The sequence below is a fragment of the Agelaius tricolor genome, unplaced genomic scaffold (genome assembly GCF_023055355.1).
Source record: "Agelaius tricolor isolate 1412-34295 unplaced genomic scaffold, bAgeTri1.0.p SCAF_7, whole genome shotgun sequence".
Taxonomy (NCBI): domain Eukaryota; kingdom Metazoa; phylum Chordata; class Aves; order Passeriformes; family Icteridae; genus Agelaius; species Agelaius tricolor.
The window spans coordinates 46,337,128-46,355,477 of NW_027269267.1; positions in this window are offsets into that span (position 1 = coordinate 46,337,128).

An 18,350-nucleotide genomic window follows, 5' to 3' on the forward strand; every position below is an offset into this window, starting at 1 on the left:
GAAACATAAATTGTGTTGTTTTAAAAATAAGATTTAGAAAATACTATCATTAAGGACTATGTTGTGTTCTGTTGTGTTTTGTGTTGCTACAGAAATAATCATAGCTATATTAATATAGCAAAATTTCCACAGTGATGATCTTTCTTAAAGCTTTTGAACTGAGAAAATGCCAAAAATAAGAATTAAATGCAGTAGACATTATATCATCAGGTTTGAAAGTATAAGTAAATTTTATACTTTTTTTGGAAAAAAACAGATTTACTTGAAGCAATGTTTTTGTCTTGTGGAGGTTCAAAAGCAGTTCAGGTACAGGCTCCATTGGTGTCCTGTGAGCATCCTTATTGTTCTCTGCTTTAAGATACACCCTGGGTTGGTTTTGTTGCAGGCTGGTCGCCTGTCAGAAGGTGCATGGACACAGTTTAGAGGATAACATGGGCCAAGGAATGTTCCCTTAAGGAAATTATGGATGCAATTACTTTGTTTTGAGGATGGAGGACCTTTGAGGTGCTTGTGAGCCACATGTTGACATAAGCCCTCAGGTGCTGAGCACAGTCCTGTCTCACCTACCTGTACACAGGCAGAGTCACTAGGCCTCTAACAATACCAGATGCCCTGGGGAGTTCAAGATATCTGCACGTGATGCCCCACCTGTGAGCAGCCAGACTGAGCTACCTTGGCTTAACCACCAGGCTTCCACGTAAATACCTGTGAGAAGACACCTGCCTCCAGTGACCTGAGCCTGTGAGGGGAATCCTGACCCCAGAACTCACATTAGCTGCCTAAACATTGCTATTTAGCACCATTTGAACACAGTATGCTATCCTGCCTGGGCAGCAGGGTACTGCAGGGGTATCTGCTAGTGCCATGCAGGTGCTTGGATATCCTTGGATGCATTACACATCTGAGTCTGCCTCAGGGAGCATAAGGCAGCTATGTTTGGGCAACTGAATCCTTTGCACAGTAATAAAATTCTGAGTCAATTTCTGTAAGGAATTAACTTTATATGATTGTTGGCTCAAAGTGCCAGAGTAAAACAATTTAGCTGCAGATCCACAGAGAGTTTGCTCATGATGCAAAGAATATGCAAACTTCTGTGATAGCAGAGTTTTGTACCGTAAATGACACTGCTATCTCCCCCCCAGAATGATGGTTGCACTGGGGTTAAAGAAAGACCTTTCATTGTTTCTCTTTAGTGATAAAACCCATATTGACTGTGGTTTAAAAGAACTAAAAGGCCCAGTCAAAGCTTACCATCTGTGTGGCTCAAACTGTTTAAATATGATGGCAATATTGATATTGCTCTAACCTCTGTTATGCCTCTCTCTGCCATCTGCAGAGCTGGGAGAACAGGTTTTCTTTATACTCACCATGAGGAACTGTGTGATAGATTGAAGGAAATCATGTTTATATAAATACATAGTGTGTATACAATACATATAAAATGATTTGAACAACTTGTCTGAACACCAAGTATCCAGGAAAGGACAGTAAGTCACCTCTGCTATCAAAATGCAAACAGAATTTTGTCCAGCCATAACCTTTCTGAAACAGGTGGCATGCAATTGTATGTTTGAAGGTAATGTGCTTTGTTAAGCTTACCAAATAACTGGTAAGAATGGAAAAGTCAATGTAATCTATGCTACCCAGAAGTCCAAGTAACAATGTTGAACTTCATTTTGATGCAGTAAGAAATTGTCAAGAAAAGGAGGGGTAACAATTTTATGACTGATGCTGCAACTGAGAAGTAATATTGTCTGTGTTGCCATAAAATGTGCCTTTATGAGTGGAATGGTAATGAAGAAGTTCATACATTCACTTCAGTGACTGTCAAGCATAATAAACATGTAGGCAGATATAAATAAATGAGACAATCTCACTGGCTTTGGAAAGTGTGTCACAGTGAGAGATGCTGAGAGAAGCTAATCAGTGTCTGAACACAAACCTTTGTCAGCAGGGCTGCATGGAGCATCAGGGGCAGCCTTTTGCCTAGGTAGCACGATTTTGGAGTTAAAGTGTTATTTTAAGGTACTTGCTGCTGGTCTTTTTTTTCAAAGATGGCACTGTAGGGTAAAGAAGGAATCAGAACTAAAGTGTTTTCTTTTGTCATTTGGCAAATTTTTTCAGACCCATGTCACAAGCTGCTGAGGTCATTACAGACTTTTGATTGACTCCAGAAGTCTCTGAATCATAGATGCCATGTAAGAACAGTGAGAAAGAGGGCAATTAGTGCTAGGCACGGAATGGCATGACATGATAAAAGAGGAGAGGAATTGAGGAGATGTTGACAATGTTCATTTCAAACAGCAGGAGAATTTTAAGGAGGAAAAGCTAAATGTACTCCTCAGACTGGGAGTTCACAGAAAACACTAGGACATGGGCTATTCACCCAAAATGGCAACTCAACAGCAAATGCACCATGATGAGCTTGCCAAGCACCAGCCTGGTTCTGACTCAGAACAAAAAGAACAATCCAGTGATTAATCAGCATCACTTCCTTCTGCACAATTCATTTCCTGAAGAGTTTCCCATCCACTCCTGCTTTCCCTTAAGACCTAGCAATGGCATGGCTGAAGATCTACATATGAAATTTCACACTGGCAGAATAGAAAGAGGAAGAATAGCTCGTCTCAGAAGATGTAACACACATTCTATTTACCTGTATTTTATGGGAGTGGCAGCAGAAAAGCCAAGTCAATTTATAAATTAGGCCTGGTTTCACGGTGTTGTTTTCCAAGTGAATCATCACACTGAGTTGATCACATTTTCTAATTTAAAAAGTTTAAACATGCAGAAAAATGTACTTTTTCGCTCTTTATCTTATCAGGTACATCATCAGCACACTACCACCCTCTTCCACTAAAAATATTATCCACTATGCCAACTATGAACATGCCTCAGGCTTATTTATTAAGAAACATTAAGCATTACCTCATCCAGTGCATGAAAATGTGTCCAATAACAACACAACATCTAAGAAAAATGCAGAAACCATTATTTGCTGTCAGTAGGGTTAGCAACTAATTTTCATCTTAGTCTGGGAAAGAAAAAAGGGGACTATTTTCACTTTACCATTTGATTTCCTGATGCTGATTGCATAATTTAAACTTCATGTTCCTTTCAGCAGGCTTACAAGTGAGACCAGACTGGTCAAGTCAGTTGATTTTATTGTATGTCATTGTCAACACCTAGGTTTCAAATTCCTATGGCAAACAACAGATAATAAAATCAAGGGTTCACCATGCAATTATTATTCCTTAGAGCAGCTGGCACAGCTCTCACCAAGTCATGAAATTATGAAGACTATGGAAAATTGCAAATGAGTAGGATTTCCCTTTGGCAAGTAGGACTCATTACTTACCCTGTACCAGCCATGGCTGTTTCAAATGCATAGTCCATCTGCATTTCTCTCTTGGCATGTCTGAATTTCTCACATCTGTGCTTGCCCAGCTCATACACCAAGCCTGCACCTGCCCACTAAATCTCCCCCACTTCACCAAGACTGAATTTTCTTATGCCACTACAGAATTCAGGCATTATAAAACTCCCCAGCAGTAAGGAGAGCTGGTTGGGCAACATCTCAGAGAATCTTCATGGTTAATGCAAACCTTTTATTATGCCAAAGGGAGACCCTAATAATGGAAATTTCCATAGCTGACATCCTTCCTTGACATCCTTATGTTTTCTGCTGCCATGACTCACAAGCAATGACCTGATGTGTAGGAGGTGGGACTACTGGAGACTACCTTAAATAATGGCTATGGGACAGCTCAGTGAACACAAACTTCAGATTTTAATTTTTTGACCAAAGAAAAATGATGTGTAAATCTATGGCCTGATCCTCAATCTTCTCCAGATTTCAGAGATAGGCACACTTCTCAGGGAAACCACAAAGGCTGCCAGTACTCTGGTGGTGGCATGATCTTTAGCCTGAATTGGTAGATCTAATCTGGTTAGCTCACAACAAACTTAATGCAATTAGACACCCACTTAAAATAGCCTCTGGCTAATTGTCTGACTTTCTGTCCTATCTGTGAAACTGGAAAACAACATTGGGGTAGCTGAAAACTTTGGTCTATCCTGATTTTAAAAACACTTCTGTGTATATCCAGAGTATACAATCTGGCTCCACTGTGTTAGAGTCAGGTTTTGAAAAAGAATAATCAAATAACTAATCTGGTGCAAAGGTAAGGATGAGACCATGGTATGTAGAAGCTCTAACATGAGACATAAACATGACTCTGTCTTAATGGAATTTAGTGTTACCATGGTGTTACCATGCCAGCATTTCCTTGTTTCATGGACAAAGGAAAAGATAAAAACTCAAGAGTTTCATAATGGTTTCTTAACAGTATCTGGTTTAGAGATTATTATTACATTCGTCAGCATCCAATACACATTTCACACCAGCTTCCTTTGCTAACCAATGAGCTATCTGTAGTATGGGAAAATATCCAAGGGTATGTGAGACGTGGTTCTCTCTGTGTTGTCTCTAGGAATTTCTTAGTATGTCTGTCTGAAGAAAGGAGTCCTGAGATATTTGCTACTTGTCTTGTCAAAATGAGAGGTTTAGGAATTTACTACTTTTGAGGCTAACAAAAGGATATTAGGGGTTCATGGAACACATCTGCCAAAGCCATTCTCTCAAAAGAGAGATCTGTGGCCCACCAGTCCAAGTACTGCAGGGTGACTTATGGCCATGTTGGATCTCTTTTGCATGAAGTGGAAGCACCACAGCTCCCTTGAAGCTCTAAGGCATAATGTCATGATTTAACCTCCAGATGTCAACTCAGCCCCACACAGTTGCTCACTCACTTTTCCCCACTGGGATGAAGGAAATTATTGGAAGAGTAAAAGTGATAAAACTCGTGGGTTGAGATAAAAACAGTTCAGTAGGTAAAGGAGAAACCACGCATGAAAGCAAGTCTAACCAAGGAATTAGTTCACCTCTTCCTAGGGGCAGGCAGGTCTTCAGCCATCTCAAGGAAAGCAGGGGTCCATCATGCCTAATGGTGACTTGGGATGACAAATGACATCACTCAGAATGTCCTCCCCTTCCTTCTTCTTCCCCCAGCTATACATGCTGAGAATGATGCCATATTGTGTGGGTTACCCCATTAGTCACTTAGGGTCAACTGTCCCAGCTGTGTCCTCTCCCAGCTTCTTGTGCAGCCCCAGCCTCCCCTCTGCTGGGGTGGGATAAGGAACAGAAAAGGCCTCGCCTGTGTAAGCAGTGCTCAGCAGTAACTAAAACACCCCTGTGTTATCAACACTGCTTACAGCACATAGCCCTAGTTTTCAGCGTGGCCCCTACTACCTACTTTGAAGTAAACTGTGTCCCAGCCAAAACCAGTGCACATACTGATCATTTTTGCGTGCATTTTTTAAGTTCAATGTGTCTGATAGGAAGATTGCCCTACAGCCAGTGGAACAGTGCTTTCTGAGGGTACATGCTATGTGTCTTGCAAGGTGACACATACTCACTTGGGGAAGATTGGGGCATATTTTTGGAGAGCTGAGGAGGACAGAAGGAACCAAATTTGATGGGGATGTGTCCATATTGACATCAATGAACTACCCCCTGAGGTGAATATCATCTGAGAATAAGTTTGTTCAGTCCAGAATATTTCAGCAGGATGAATGAGGTGCTTCTTTCAGCACTTAGAAAAGGTTTATTATTTTAGTTGCATCTCAGAGGCTGCAAGCGATAGAAGAGGCAAGTTTGGCTCTGCCACAGCAGCTTTATGACCCAGCACTGCAGGGGATACAAGTGTGAAAGTCCACTCAGGGTCAAACTCCTCTGTTAGCTGTCCAAAGTGATGTGTTATCAATGGTCCTCTACCAAAAATCTGTTCCAGGGAAAAGCTGCTACTGCTGCTGCCACTATTTTTGCCTGCAGCTGTTCTTCCAAGTGTGAGCCATGAGCTACTTTTTGAGAATTACATGAAGCCCTTCCCTTCCACAGGCCAAGGAATGCAATCCACCCTTTCAATACCTTGAGGAAAAATGTTTTTTCCAACCACAGTCAGGACATTGTGTGAAGGAGGACTTGGCTGCTTTTCTGGTGCCCTGAAACCTTCTTAGTAGAAGGCACACAGGAGCCTTGTCTGAGCCACATCTCACATCAGGACTCCTACAAAGGGCTGGGTCTCTAACAAACTTTTGAGTGGAACAAGGATTCCAGCACTCCTAAACTGAAAGGAAATGTTTGCAGCAATAGTCTTCAGCTTCCTGTGATCTTTGGGGGAAGGAATGAATGGGAAACAACATCCTTCTGGAATATGCCTCTTCTGAAGGCCAGAAAGAGCTTCTGTGGACCATTTTTTTAGCAACACTAAAGGTGAAAGAGGTAGTTCTAGAAATGAAATACTCTGTTCAGTTATAGAACAGTCATCAATACTGGAAAAAACATTTCCCTGACCTAACATTAAAAAACTGCTTTTGCTGTTCTTGAAGTGATTAACAGAATGCTACACACTATCTCTAGCTAAAGAAACACATAACTAAGTATTTACTGGAAGAAAAAAAAAATTCCTGCTATAGAGTGGAGGATGCTGCCAAGGGATTTTATCTGGCAAGCACAGAGTCACAGGCAAGACTCTAGGGAAATTTGCTCCTGCTCCATCTCTTGTAAGTGTCAGTGAGGTATAAGGACAGCCACAGTGCAGATGTCGTTTCAAAGGCCAATACTGAAAATGGGGGCCAAGCTCCCTCTTTTTGGGGACAGTCCCACCACAATTAGAACAAATAAATCAGTGGAGATCTTCCCCATTAACACTGAGGCTGCTAGCATGTTTGTGAGGCAATATATTTAAATGTTTACTTTTTTAAGGAAGTATATAATGTAGTTTTGTCATTGGTGAAGAAATAGCTTGCCATGACTGCAAATACAGTTAAATAAGCAAATTTAGCTTTACAATGGATTGAGTCCTGATGGATCTATTGGCACAGGCTTCGTACAGAGTACTAATGCTTTCTTGGAAATAAAATTACATGGAAACAAAATGAAAAAATACTTGATATTTAAGTGATCTAAATAATTCATTGTTTCTGGTTCTTGGAGCAGAAGTTATACATTTCTATGTGTCTTACATGATGTGTGCAGAAGTTAGACACTAATAATTGCACATGCAGTGGCCACTAATATGACAAACAATACATTAAACATTAAAAAAAGTATGAAGACATGACTAACCTAACCTAAGTTGGATGTTCCTTCAAAATTCTGCTCCACAGCCACTGACCCCATTGGTGTCTGACAGTATAAGAAACTGAAGTCCTTACTTTGGATTAAGGTCCAGGGTTCAGGTTTAGCTGGACAAGACCACAAGAAAGAAGCCTTGTAGAATCCTCTCTGAATCTGGTTCTCATCTGAAAAAATAGGACCAAGGCATCAAATTTATCTGTTTGGGACTTAAGAGTTGGCTGGTTTTAATTTTAATGAATGACTAATAGTAGCAATGTGCACAACACTTGGAGCATGCATCATACTACATCTGTATTTATTATATATTCTTCTTTGTGTTCCTTACCCCTTACTGCAACTACAGAACAAAGGATTCTTCCCTTTAAAAAACAGTTAGTGAAGAACAGAATTTATACAGATCTCCATAACTATCAGAGAAGCACAATTCTCACAAAACCCATAACATGGAGATTGCTTAATGAAGGGACTAGTAGAGGGGTCAGAGAATTTTTTCATACAATCACTACATAATCCCTGTATACAATGCAAAGGGACAAAAGTATGAATGGATTCAAAGTGGAAATCAGTGAAACATGGCAGAAGAGTTTATCAGTGACTGTTATGTACAATGACTTGGATACAGCTCCAAACTCTTTTGATCATGAAAGTCCAGAAAATTATTTTAAAAATAGATACCCTACTCATTTCTAGAAATGCAACTGTTCCTAAGTGGTATCAAAGACAGAGCTGTGGGGATATTTGTCATATTTGGCCCTGCATTTCTTATGCTCTTATTCCCCTGAAACTACTGACAAAGGTGGATGTGGAAGGACGTTTACATCATAATTATATTACCACATAAAAAAATTATTTAAGAAGGTTCACGGTGTTACATCTTCTCTGTGCTCTTTTTGCACCCTACATTTCTCCCTGATGACCTACAGAACTTCAAACTGTTGAATACTTTTGATTGGGATTCAGTGGTTTTTTTGGCAGTTGTCACTCATTCTGTCACTTTGCCACAGCTGTGGAGATGAATTTGCCTTGTCACTACCTATTCCTGGGCCACTATCATGCCAGGGGTGTGTGTGTGCTACCACAAAGCCCTTCCCATAGAATTGCTCCCTGATGTCCCCATTCTGGTTGTTTCTACAGCTGTGTTTCTGCCAGCTGGAGCTTCTGGTTGTTGTTTCTGTTCTTCTCCAGCAAGTTTTCTATCAAGTATCTCACTGCTAAATGAAAGAATTATGCTATCATCTTAGGAAATGGAAAAGTATTCAAAGGGCAGAGGCATAAACAAGACACTTAGCAGACCTCAGGGTTCTAGCTCTATGCTCTTTCTATTGGAATAATCAATGGCGCTTTTTTTTCCACAGAAAGAGAGATAAAGTACTGGACTGGTCTGCCCAGGGAGGTGGTGGAGGCACCATCCCTGGATGTGTTTATAAAAAGACGGGATGTGGCCATGGTTTAGTTGAGGTGTTAAGGCGTGGGTGGGACTTGATGATCTTGAAGGTCTCTTCCAACCCAGTCATTCTGTGATTCTGTGGTTGCATGGGGCTCCTTCAGACACAGGCAAGCACAAACTTTTCACTCACTACTCATCTGCTTGCTGGGTTCTGGAAGAGATGTGAAAAGGTGAACTTCACATTCTGTCTTTCAGTGGTATAGTAAATACCAAGCTCTGAGAAATTGTGAGAGCTATTTGGGAAGGATTATTTTGTAATGAAAGTGTGAAACCTTACCTACTGCCAAATGTGCTACAAACATGGAAGACAAAATCAAAATTTTGAAAAAAATACAGTTTGAAATCTCTAACATGGAGAATTAAAATGATCAGAAAATCCTGTGGGAATTTCCTGAGGGAATGTGGAGACATTACTTCTGTGGAAGAAGCGTTTCTTACATTGAGTGATGAAAGAAACAGTTGATTATAGTACTATATTGGGGGTACAGTAATATTTACTGTTTGGCTAACTACAGACAATATTGTTTGGCAGAAATATTGTAATTAATTATTTTCTCTAGCTCCTAGTTCTTATACATTTTCTTTTTAACATTATTTGAATATATATTTGAAATGTGTTTCATTTTGTTATAAAAATTGTTGAGAGGAAACACATTTTTCCTGGCCTTATGTGAAGTGAAAAAAATAGAGAGAAAAGGGTCTATATATTATATATATATATATCTTATCTTGAACATATACAATATATATATTATATTGAATATGCATATAAGCTCTGTAAAGCTTAAAACTTTCATTTGTAGTGAACACCACCAGCCATGTGTTTTGAAGTGAGCTCATGTTTATGGAATTATACAACAAATAATAATAACCAATAGTAAAATAAGTTAAAATATTTATGTGGAGGCAAAGGCACAAAAGCATCAGAGCAGGGCATGTTGTATTTTGGTTATGGAGACAAGGATGGAGTTCAAGGGTTTCTTCTTCAGTGTCCCCTGCCCCTACACAATTATTTGTTAGTGGTAGCATGGAGATATCATGCAGAATTAATTTCCCTGATGCTAATAAAAATCTCAGTGATACTTTAAATGATGAGGTAAATGATATCGTATCTGTGTTGCTAATTGAGGGCCAAATTGAGACCTGAGAGAAAGTGAATGTATTGGGAAATACGGGACTGTTTGATGACAGCAAGAGTGGCAGAATTTGCACCTTGGAGCAAGCTTCCTCAAGTGAAGACCTGGAGGCCAAATGCAGATCATAATGCCCAGCCAAAGCTCCTGACAAATTTTCCTGCCTGGGGAGTGGCCTCAAATCCAGATGGGGTGAGTGATAAGAGCCCTGTGATTTTACTCACACGTATGCATGAGGCAGGGAGATGTAGCTGCAAGCAGCATCCGCAAGGCAAAAGCACATCCCACTCTCCCACTCCTCCCATTCACATGTGCTTCTGAGCATACTCCCACTTGGGTGTTGATTTGTCTACTCTTCATGATGTTTTGATCCTTTCAAAAAGGGGTATACTTTTTTGTTTGTTGTTCCAAACTACTCTTTTCTTTGTGAAAACTTAAAAGCAAATTCCTTGAAGTTTCAATAGTACTTCACCTAATTTTTTTTAAAAGACATCAAAATTGGATGTCCCATGAAGATTATGCTCCATGCATCTGGTATTTCTGCTTCCTTATTTCTTTAGCTGGTCCATCCAAAGAAGAGCTTTGGCTTTAATTCAAAAAATACCATAACATTTTTTATATAAATGCTTCAAGCATAGTTTCATATTTGTCAGTTGGTGAACATGTTTAAATGATTGTTATATAAGGAGAAGCACAGGACTACAACAGTCAATGGAGCATATGCATAGGATACATTTACATAATTTTAATATCTAGAATAGGATTACCTGCAATGACTGTTTCCCTGTGATAAACCATAATGGGTACATTTATAGAGACAATCTGCTGGAGATCTTATTCACCAGACTCTTGATGGTCACACTGCTGGAGTCTTAGCTCACTTCTTGGCCTTGTCCCAAAGGTTGTCCCTCCATGCAGTCCCTGGGATGAGTCATGTGTGGAAAGGACTGATGCAAGGCAGCCAGTGTCACTTGGCCTCCAGGTCAGGGCAGGGTCCCTGCCCTTCAGCCAGCACCATTTCATACACACGCGGTGATGGCATGGGATTAGCACACTCTTATTTTTACCTGGCATTACACATGTCTTTATTTCAACCTGGTAATTATGGCATTAGCTTGATAGGAAGACAGATGGAGTGTCAGCACAGCAATCAAATTTTGCGTGCCTTTCCCTGAAGTCGTCCTGTAAGTGTTGAGACACCAGAGGGATAAAGGCTAAAGAAACCTGCCTTCCTGCCATCCTCTGCTGCACTAACCTGTGGGGTATTATTTTGGCATTTATCATTAATATAGAAGATACTGAAATAAATGAAGTTATATCCCACTATATGCCCCTTAATATTGGAACTTATAGGGCACAGGATATCCTGTGACTCTTGAGTTTCCATAGAGAATGTCTTGGATGATAGGACTTCTCAGTTCAGATCTTAAAGTTGTGAATGAAGGCCAAAACCCTACTGCTCTCCTTACAATCAAAGTCTGTCCTGCATAACATGCTCTCCAATATTATTTCAGCAACATGTTTACATTTCATATACTTGTAAGGCCCACAGTTTTATTATTCTAGCTGTCATCTTTTTTTTTTCTTTAAAAAAAATAGATCTAGTATGTTTTTTATGCTACAGTTTCATGATTCATTCCAGCTTGGCTTCAGCACAACATTTTTCCACCCACATAGAAAAGCATGCCAAGCCTCCAAGGTTTTGCAATATTCTTCTGTAGTATTACTTTTATCAGGCAATCAAGTAAATATTAATATAACTCCTTTTTTTAAGGAAAAGCAAGTTTTGCTGCCAACCGCACAACTTTCCATGTGATAATTTGAAGTATCAACATGTATCTACTTTGAAAAATTCAACTCATATATTCCTAAATATATGTAGTGTTAAACTGCTCATGGGTATCAACTTAATATCACAGATATTTTAAGTTTTTTTTTTTAAATATAGGTTGTTTTTGTTGATCAGGATTCAAAGTCTGTTCATTTTATTCACCTGAGAATTCCCAGTTGAGTAGGTAAAATCTAGCAGCTTTACAAGCACAGGTATATGCTGTCTTGCAAACACAGTCATGTTGGGATGTACGTTTTAATGCCGTTATAATTTATTTTAGATTCTGAGTGAGCATAACCTGCAGCAGTTTCAGTAATTCCAAAACTGTAATAGCATCATTTAAACTGACATATTTTACCAGTTTAACAGTATAATTAAACCAGAAAAACTTTCAGGTCTAAATCTGATGTCAGAGCACAAGAATCTGGCTCATATATCCCCCAAATGATGGGTTTTGCATGATTATTTTAGAGACGGGTGAAAACATAGGATAATACATAAGATATACTGCCTGGTTTCACAATCTTTTTGTGAGATGAGTCACTTTTGCTCACTTATATAGGTGAATAAGTATTGTGGCACTTCCAATGAACACAATCCAAAGCAAAAGTTGCTGAGTAGAACCCATAAAATACGTAATATGGCAGATAAGCTTTCCAGTCATGCTGCGAAAAAAGATTATTTATTCTTTCATGTCATATCACTGGGTGGCAATTTTTAGTTAATGAGCCAGTAGTTCCTACCTAGCATCCTTTCTAATCCACTGCCACAGGCTACCATGCCTAACCCAGGGCTGCAGCTACATAGAAGCTTAGTTCCTTGTCATTAACAAAGCAAACGAGACACGTTTCTTATATGAGTTAAAAACACACACAGGCAAAAAAAAATTATTTCAGGTTAACTAAAAGGAATTTACTGTATAACTTTCAGTCCAACCACCAAACCCAAAAATCCATTATTTGCACAGTTCTATTTCCAGCACACATAAATATGCCACTTGTGTTCATTAATAGTACCACAACCTACCTCTGCCTTTTCTTCCCTGTGAACAGGGCTATTCTTCCCACTCCCAGCACTTTTTTACCACTTCCATTGCATTCATTATGAAATACTGAGAAGAATTTATCTCGCCTGAATTTAAGCTATATATCACAGGTGTCTATATCTGGGCTTGAACAAGTTCCCTTCAGAGTTAAGGGAAAGTTCATATCCAAGCCAGTTTCCTAGACACAGAAGTCTTATTGAAGTGTTAGATGCTATGTGTTGTCACCCTTAGGCTGCTCCAAAAGAGAATGGGTCACCCCTAGGTCTTGGGTGTTATCTTTAGGCTTTATGCAGATATCTTTTATTCTTGATGGCATCTCAAATGACACTAGAAGGCTGTGCTTAGGCAACCTTCAAACTCTCCATTAATTTTAATAGGAGCTTAACACCTAATTGAGGTGCAGATATCTACACTGCAGACACCATAAATTAGGCTGAGCTGAATCCTGCACACTCAGACCTGAGGAAAACACTCATCCATTTAGGGGCTTGTGAGGATTTCTCTGACCTATCTTGTCTAATCTGGAACGTTTCTGAGTTCAGACATCCTTCTCATGAGGTGCTTTTTCCTTTGCAATTATACCTAAAATTCTTACACATAGAGTGAAAAACTCCCTACTACCTGTAGACAGAAAGTGGAAGTAATTTATATCTTTAATGCAGCCATTTACATCAATGTAATCCATGACTACGTCAATGTAATCCATTGCTATCTGGCATAATAAAACAACCAACAAAGTCAAGAGGATTATCTGCACACAGAGTGTGAACTCTGCCCCAAGAAAATCAACCAATACTCAACTATCCATAAGAACTTCCTCTAAAAAGAAACACACTTTTTCAGACCATAATCAGCACCATCTGTAGCCTAGTTACATTCAACAGCACACAGGAGAATACTCAGAAGTGAACAAAAAAAGTTGGTCATTCCTAAAGGCTCTCAGGACACTGAGAATAAAGGATCTATGACAGCAGACAAAATTTTAAATGGCACTCATATTCCAGACAAATGGAATACCTGCAAATTGCAGTGAGGTGTTCTGGATCATTTATTGACTGGCCTCAGAGCTCTGCAGCGAGTGTCTCAAAACCTGAGCTATCTAAGCCTCCAGCTGCCCTAGCAAATCCAGACTAGTGGGAAGAGGCACTGAGGAATGCTGGGTACTCTGCACACATTTCTGGGCTTTGACATCAGACTAGTTCAAGGTTGGTCCTGTTGACTGAATTCCCATTATCAATGGAAGGGTGTTAGGTAGTTTTTTGGAGCACATTATTTAGTGTCATCCAAAAGGAATCTATCTTCCATGTTTTAAGAGGCTCCATGATGCAAACCAAAGCTTCATTGACGAGGGAGGTGATTCTGCCCCTTCACTTTGTCCTGGTGAGACTCCACCTGGAATGCTGCATCCAGCACTGGGGTCCTCAGTACGGGAAGAGCATGGACTCTGTTGGAATAGAGCCAGAGGAGGGCCATAAAAATGATCAGAGGTCTGGAACAGCTCTCCTGTGAAGAAAAGCTAAGAGGATTGGGATCGTCCAGTCTAGAGAAGAGAAGGCTCCATGGAGACCATATTGTGATCTTTCACTACTTAAAGGGGGATTATAAGAAAGACACTCTTTTTTGTAGGGCCTTTTGTGATAAGACAACGGATAGTGGTTTTAAACTAAAAGGGCAGATATGAGGAAGAAATATTTTATGAAAAGAGGGGTGAAACACTGGAACAAGTTGCCCAGGGGGTGGTGGACACTCCAACCCTGGAAAAAATCAAGGCCATGTTGGATGAGTCCTAAGCAACCTGATCTAGTTGACCATGTCCCTGTTTGCTGCAGGGGTTTGGACTAGATGACTTTCAAAAGTCCCCTCCAACCCAAACCAGTCTATGATTCTATGATTCTACACTAGCTAGGGGCGGTCAGGAGATTCCCCTCAAAGCAGCACTCCCAACCTAAACTAAAACACTAATAGAGGCTTGTCCTTAAACATCTCCTTCTCCTATGTTCTGATTTTGGTAGAATGTTCTGCTTGTGGTTCACTGTATATATTCATTAATCTCCAGAGAGATTTCTGTCCTCTGACAGGAGTATTCATTGGGATAGAAAAAAATTAGAGGTCTGAGCAGATGTGGATATCAGTGTACTTTGTAAGATACGTTTGTGGTTGCCCAAGTCCATTACCCAAATTAGAGATTTACATCAAAGAAGTTATTGTAAGCAACAGTCTTCAGGCGAAGTTCAGCCCAATCTCCAGAAAATGAGTTGTCAGCACTCGTATGACTCTTCGAATGGCTCCTCTTGCCACATTGAGTGCCTGCCACCTTTTGCCATTTCTCTGCATCAAGGAGTGCGTATGCGCTTTACCGATTTCACAAGTCACTGTGTTCCCAACACGCTTCGTTCACAGCGTCTTTGTTTTACGTGTGGTGGTGATAAAGGGAGGATGAAGGGTTAAGCAGTTTCCAAAGGCTGCTGTTTAACAATGGTTGTCCTTCTGAATCATGGATTAGCAAATAATCATTTGTTCTGATGATGTAATATTCATAACTTACAGTAATGTAACTGAAGGGAGGAGTTCTGTGGAAATTCGTTTGAACTGGTCTCTCTGGTTTATGATCCTTCCTGTTCCCCTGCTCATGCACTGGCTTAATCTTACTCAGTAAACACGTTTGTTTCCTAATTCTCCTTCAGACTTCAATTTGCAAGCATCTTGGAGAAATCCTGCTTTCAAACCCAAAATCAGAAAAATAAGGAAAAAAGGAGCTGCTTTAGCACTAAAAGCAAAAAAAATCACCGATTTACTTTGTCATTGTGTTCTAACTCAGCATAAAATTAACTCCCTGGAGATTGCTGATAAATACATTCATCTGTCTAAGCTTTCATTTGGCTAGGAATCTCTGGTATACCAAGGGTTTCTTTTTAAGGCAGTTCCTGAAAGGCTGTACGAAATGCTATATATTGTTACTAGAGGTAAAAAAAAGACAAAAAATAGATTATATTAATATACTTTACTGAGAACTTATAATATTTAAAACAGTTCTAGACAGCAGGTAAAATTTTTCTGATGCAAGTTACGAATGAAAGTTACTATTTCATTAGGGCTGTAGACTGTCTCAGGAATAAACGTGAATACTTACTGAGAAATTCTCAAATGGAATTCTACATTTTTTCCTGGTTTTTCAGGCCTTGCCTACCACAGAGAAGTGAGTAGGAGTAAGGATTATCTCATCACCTTGTACTTATTCACCCTATTGGTGACTATTGTTGAAAAGTCAACCATTGTTGTCTGTTGTCATACCATAACACGTAAAACAGATGGTTACTTTCAAGTATCATATACCAATTCGGAGAGCATTTCTGCTAATGAAGATTAATAAATATTTACTTTCTAAGGATAACATAGTGTGCCTCTGATTGTGTGCAATAAAATAAAGCATATGTGAAAGACTGGTTGCATTCAAGATGAATAATCATACTTACACCGTGGAGTGGACAGGAAGGAGGAAACCATTATTCTGCATGATGGATTGTGTTTGTGGATTTGACAGTTGCAGGATGGATATTCCTGGCAAATGCCAAGCCACCTCCTCTGCATCCGGCTGGAACATGTCTCAACTTACAAACCACCTTGATTACATAGTCCTGACCACAGTCCACTGCTGACTCGAATATGTTATCTGTAATAGCACCATGACATCTTTTCCTACCATCACATAAGAGATTTCTTGCTAGGCAGATAAAGTGGACTTTAAAAGAAATTTGGTGAAATCAGTACCAGCCCCATGCCACCAACAAGAAGCATCAGAGTTGCTTTTTTTACTATCACAGTTTATAAATTGTTTTCCTAGCTGAACCTTGAGGATTATGTGTACTATTCAAAAGAAGGGTGAGTTAATTCCAAAAACAAGTGCAGTGAGCATATATGTAGGATTATGTGAGAGTGTTTCCAAACTGTGAAACAACTCAAATAGATTGGCATGCAATGATGCATAGGTCAATCAAGTCACAGCATGCTTCTGTTTAGTTTAATGGTAGATGCTCTAACATTTTTAGTTGCACAGTGCATAGTCAAACAGTATCGCAAATGGATTTTGTGTGTGCGTGTTCTTCAGCTCACATTCTATTCAAAGAAATCTAAGGAGGGGTTTTGTTTTTATTTTTGCTAGGGTTTTTTGGTTTTTTGTTTGGTTTCTTTTTTTGGTTAGTTGGGTATTTTTTAAGGTTGAATAAGTCTCTGGTTACTTTCTTACTATTGTTAGAAAACACTTTGGTAAGGAGCTATACATAATATCCATTTAGATTTTGTGGACGTTGAACTTTTTTGAAAAGTATTCATTATATCCTTAAACACTTAGCCTATTTTTGCATCTTAAAGTCAAGTTATTTGAGTAGTATCCAGCAGTTAGTGATAATGCACAACCCCACTGACCCACTACCAACAAAGATCACTGGAATTTCTCATTGCTTTCCAACTCTTCCCTCAGTCTTTAAGATGAGAACTAGTACCCCAATGCCCTCTTGTTGCTGAAACCGAAAAGTTGGTTAAAGTTAGGAACATGGTTCATGTTAAATATAATTTCAGAATTTGTTTCAGTGCTGATTCACAACTGAACCAAATATTTAAAAAAACTGCCACAGAGTAAAAAGTATTATATTTTTTTTAAAAAGTTGACTTGAAGGAGAATTTGCATTTCAACCCAAAATTTCTCATTTTTAGTAACAGTTAGAGATATTTGTTTATTTTTATGGCTTCACTGTGGAAGTCCATAATAAACCACATGCCATAACATATTATTTGAACGAGAATTGCAGGATAATGGAAAGATACAGTAAACAGCTGGCTTCTCTAATTTGTATGTTGAATGTTTACGTGGTCCTCTTGCTAAGTACCAAACTGTTTCATCAGAACAAAAACACGAGATACTTTGATCTGGAAAATAAGGTAAGATGTTTCAATGATACACTGCAGTCACAATTCATCCTACCTAACGTTAATCACCCATGTAAGGCATGTAAATTAAGGGCTTAGTCATCTCAGACTCCCTCTAATGTCGCAGGAGGATGATGGGCACTTTCTCAGGGTGGCAGGGAGACTTAGTGGCTCCATAAGAGTGGAGAGAGTCAGGGTGGCTGGGATGTAACTCTGGTACCTCAGCAGTGGATCCAAGTTCAGGTTCAGGCACTGCCTCACACCTCCTGCTTTCCAAAACACATCAATGAAATAGTATAATGATGCCTACTTCATAATTTATTCTGGGGAGGGGTTTTCTTTAGTAGGAAAAATAAGTAAAATCTTTCTGGTTCCACAAAAACTTCTCCATCATTAGAAAGCAAAGTGAATTTGCTTCAATTCCTCCCATCAGCTTTAGCTGTGAGCAACAAAAAAGAGCTGTATTACCAATTCATGGAAGAAAAGTAGTGCTTTCATTCTTCAGCAAACTATTTATGACTTCAGAAATAGATTTTAAGAGAATCTGGAAAGATCCAAGTCAACTTGCTCTTTGGCCCACAGGCAGGTCAAGCAGAAGTTGTGATTTTGAGGGCTAAAATGGGGAGATTAGAAAGACACCTGAACTGCAAGATGAATTTAGCAAGAGGCACATAAATCCCTCAGATGGTCTTTTTTATTTTCTCCGAATTGAGTTGTTTTTTGTTACAGAAATGAGAACTCAGAATATAGTATTGCAAGCCTATTAG